Source organism: Lathyrus oleraceus, chromosome 6 (assembly GCF_024323335.1).
Source record: "Lathyrus oleraceus cultivar Zhongwan6 chromosome 6, CAAS_Psat_ZW6_1.0, whole genome shotgun sequence".
Classification (NCBI taxonomy): Eukaryota; Viridiplantae; Streptophyta; class Magnoliopsida; order Fabales; family Fabaceae; genus Lathyrus; species Lathyrus oleraceus.
The window spans coordinates 177,612,419-177,617,048 of NC_066584.1; the positions used below are offsets into that span (position 1 = coordinate 177,612,419).

The following is a 4,630-nucleotide window of genomic DNA, read 5'->3' on the forward strand; positions in this document are numbered from 1 at the left end:
CCAACTTCAAGTGCCCATAACGTTATCATAAAAAATCCAAATGGTGCAAAATATAAGTCTAAATTGATCATATTGAAAAGATATACAACTTTGATGTTGGAGGTTTTTCCATCTGAGGCTTGCATCATTCAAACAGAAGGGCTTGAAGTTGCTTGTTTTTGGCAAAATTTTCAAAGGGGAACCTAGACATATTTTGTATCCAAAACTTCACAGCCAATTTTCATAAATTTCCAAACTCCAAATGAATTTTTTCCCAACATGACTTTTGTTCCTTATTCGAAGAGCTTTCCAACCATTACTCACATGACCATTTTTGGATTTTCCATGTGGGAGTTTCGAAGAGCTTAATGTTTATGCTCATTTTTGCAATTCACATCATAACTTGGAATGCAAGCTTGTGCAGCCTCTTGTGCACGTCCAATTCAACTACATTTGACCTCAGCATGCATTTCCTTTCAATTTTGGGCTTTGCAAGCGCCTGTACAGGCTCATGCATGAAGGATCCAAGTTTCATGCACACGAGCAAAACACCTCCTTGCATCCATTCCAGCTATAAATAGAAGCTCATGCTCATTCAAAAATTAACCTGAAGGAGATCTGAAACGCTGCTGGATTGAAAACCAAACCCTCACCTAAAGGAATTTCAGTTTTCATTTTCAATTTCAAGCTTGAATTTCAACATCATTAGTTGATCTTCAAGTCCTAATTCCTTAACCTTGCATCACCATCACACTTATAGATCAAAATTGGATCAAGAGCTTGGACAATTCGTGCTGTTTAAAGCTCCATTTCAGAGGTGTATCACCAAATTTTTTTTATTCAGATCTTGAAATATAATGTGAATTCCTTTGGTTTGTGTTGTTTTCTGAAGTCCTCAAGCATGAGGCAGGCCATGTGGTGGTCTCAATTTTGCAAATCGTGCCATTTCAAATCAAGCAGCATGATCTTCAAGCTCATGTTTCTCTTTAAATAGGAACTTTGAGAGTGATCCATGGTTACAGGGGTGATGTACATCACCTCAACTTCATTTTGATACTTTGCTTTTTCATTTTCATTAAAGTTGAAATCCCTGGGCGTGGTGGCCAGAATCAGTTAGCTGGCCGGAGAAGATGGTGGTTTCCACCACCATCCCAACGTGGGAGCTTCAGGTCCACTGGATCTTGATGAAACTTTATAATCTCAGCCTTCCATTGTTATGACTTGTTTTAATTCCAAATGTTGCGCGCTTGACTCCAATGCACCGTGTGACCGCGCCTCTGGACCCTTAGATAGTGGCCACGTCATTTAATGAAATGATCAGAGGGCGCTGGTTTTTTTGGTCTTTTTCTTATTTTCTGATTAATTCTATTTAATTCCTTTTATTTTAAAAAATTCATAAATATTTTATTTGAAGTCACAAAATTAATGATAACATGAAATTATATCACATTTTAGGACTTAATTCAATTAAATTATATTATTATTTACTTTAATTTATTTCATTATATCGGATATTACGCGGTATTTCCTTTGTATTTATCTCAGGTAGTCTATTTGAAGCAAAAGTAGAAAAAGGAAGAAAAGGAGGTGCAAAAAGAAGTCTTTTGGAAACAAATAGCAAAAGCCAAGCCCAACCCAAAGAAGGCACATGCGTTGTGCCTGTGACGAGCGTTGAGTTCTATTTGCACGCTGAATCCTATTTCCACGCCTATACCTTCGTTACGTGAAGACCCTTTGACGCGGACTACTTCTGAAGACCGTTACGGAAAGTGCCAATATAAATACCAGCTTTGCAAACCCTTCCTGGGTTCCACGCTTCTAGACAGTTTTCCAGTTTTCGTTTTTTTTGCATTTTTCTTTTTCCAGCAGCTTAAGCATATTCCTTATAGTACTTCTTTTATAATTCTTTATATTGTTTCTTTTACAATTCTATTTTCTTTTCTAGCATTTAATTAATTTTTCGCACAATAGTTTCTACGCCGGAAACTATTGTGTACCTTTTACCGGATCTAACCTTACGTTAGAATCTAGTTTTTTTATTCCTTCGCTTTATTTTTCTGCCTGATTGAAGAACTCAAGAACAAATCCAACCGGTCTGTGGTGGAGTGTTCAAGACTGCTATTTAATTATTCAGGTTCTATATTTATTTGTTGAATTTATATATGCTTGTTTTTACTATTAATTTATACTGCTTGCCTGTGATGAATCTGTTTATGCATGTTATTTATTTAAGTCTGTTTAGCATGTCTGGCTGATTTATTTAGGTATCGGTATGTAAAGTAAGCGTAATGAAGGAATCAAAACTAAGTTGGTTTAATTAAGTTTAAAATTAAAATCACTCTTTTTACGGTCTCAATTTACAGGTTTAATAACAAAGTTTTTGTACGAAAGTAAAAGACATAAAGAAGTTAAAATCAATAGAGCGAGAGTTTGAGGTTTTGACTGGACAGTGTAAATTGGACATTAATTCTAGATCAGGGCGAGAGCAATTTTTAGAGTTAATTAAATTCTAACCTTTTTCAAAAAGTATTTTTAAAGATTGAATGTGAGGACGAGAGTTAAGCATTTGAATTTAATTATATAACCTAAGTCAACAGAGCGAGAGTTTGAGATAAGGGTGTTTAAACGATTATTGTTTTCTTAAAAAGAGTTTCTACGGATTCTATTGTTTTCAAAAAGTGGTTTTTGACTTAACTATAAGTGACAGCTACGTTAATATAAAATCATAGTTTATTCAACAGAGTGAGAGTTTGAGATAAAACTTTTAACCAATAGCGTCAACTGAAAAGATTTATTTTAAAACCGAGAAACCAATGAAGAATTGATTCCCTAATTACGATGAATTACATACCGATATCCGCTTATTAGATATTAATTTTAGATCTTATTTTAGTTTTAGCTTTTTCCCCCAAAAATCAAAGTATTACCTGCCTTAGCTTTACGAAGTAACCTTAGATAACGGTATATCGATTCATAAGTCCCTGTGGGATCGATATCTTTTAAAACTACGCGATAGAACTGTGCACTTGCAGTTTGTACCCCAATTCGACTCATAAAGTCGAGCGATCAAGTTTTTGGCGCCGTTGCCGGGGACTTTTATTTAAGTCGATATCGTAACTCATCTGTTACGCTGTAGAGACTAAGGCTTTTCTTTCTCTTTTCTTTCTTTCGTTGATTTGTATGCCACACAGTCGCTCACAAGGCGAGCCGTTCTCCTTACGAATCAACGATATCGAACTATATCTCCGAGTCTTACGACGAATTCGGGAATATCGTGCTGCAAACAATCTCCCTCCTGTAGAACTTCCTGATTTCAAAAGTATTTTCCCTTCGATACCCGAGATGGCAGAACCAGCTCGTGCTCTTAGAGATTACGCCGCTCCATCGCAAGATGAACCGCATTCAAGTATTGCTCCACCCGCAATCGAAGCAAACAACTTTGAACTCAAACCTTCACTGTTGCAGGCAGTGCAACAGAACCAATTCTCTGGAAATCCTACCGAGGATCCTAACCTTCATTTGTCCAATACGCTGATACTGTTAAAGCTAATGGTGTCACTTCAGAGGTAATTCGACTTCGTCTTTTTCCTTTCTCACTAAGAGATAGAGCTAGAAGATGGCTTCAATCTCTTCCTTCCAACTCAGTCACCACATGGAACGAGTTGAAGAAAGTTTTTCTTGCTCGATATTTTCCGCCAAGCAAAACAGCTATGTTAAGAGCCCAAATAAATGGATTTAAACAGAAAGATAACGAGTCTCTTTTCGAAGCATGGGAAAGATACAAAGACATGATGAGACTTTGTCCACACCATGGTTTAGAAGACTGGTTAGTAATTCATACATTCTATAATGGTCTCCTGTACAACACGAGGTTAACAATAGATGTCGCCGCAGGTGGTGCACTAATGAACAAACCTTATGCTGACGCTTACCAACTTATCGAAAGCATGGCTCAAAACCACTATCAGTGGGGAACCGAACGAACAATGGTGGAAAAACCTCAAACCAAAACTGGCATGTACGAGATAAGTAACCTTGATCATGTTAATGCAAAAGTGGATGCTCTGGTCCAGAAAATTGAAAGTTTAAATGTATCACCTCCAGCCACCGTAGTTGCCATAACTCAGAATTGCGAAGTCTGTGGAATCCAAGGTCACACTCCTGCAGATTGTCAACTCCTAACAGGAATCCAAGCGGAGCAAGTAAACTATGCTCAAGGAAGCTCCTACTCGCACACCTATAACTCAAATTGGAAGAATCATCCCAATTTTTCATATAAGAGTAATAATGCTCTATACGCACCTGGACAATCTCCAAATCAAGCCCCAGCTATACCTCCGGGATATCAGAAGCCGATCCCATCTACATCTAACAATAACGCCCCTAGGAAATCCAACTTGGAAATCATGATGGAAAACTTTATAGCTTCTCAAAAGCAAACCAATAAAGATTTCTTAAACCAGAATGTACACACTGGCGAACAAATTAAACAACTAGCAAGTAAAGTAGATGCCCTGGCTACTCATAACAAAATGCTAGAAACGCAAATATCACAAGTAGCTCAACAACAAGCGCCTACTGCTGCCCCAACTGGTACATTTCCTGGCCAACCCCAACCTAACCCAAGAAGCCACGCTCATGCAATTATACT

The 4,630-nt window shown here is 37.5% G+C and overlaps 1 non-coding gene across 1 annotated transcript; it reads right to left on the reverse strand.

Annotated features, from left to right (window-relative positions):
• Positions 1-3,689: 3,689 nt before the first annotated feature.
• LOC127098707 (small nucleolar RNA R71) lies at positions 3,690-3,796 on the reverse strand. Its single transcript, XR_007793410.1, has one exon. It is a non-coding gene; the product is annotated as a small nucleolar RNA R71 (small nucleolar RNA).
• Between the last annotated feature and the right edge of the window lie 834 nt (positions 3,797-4,630).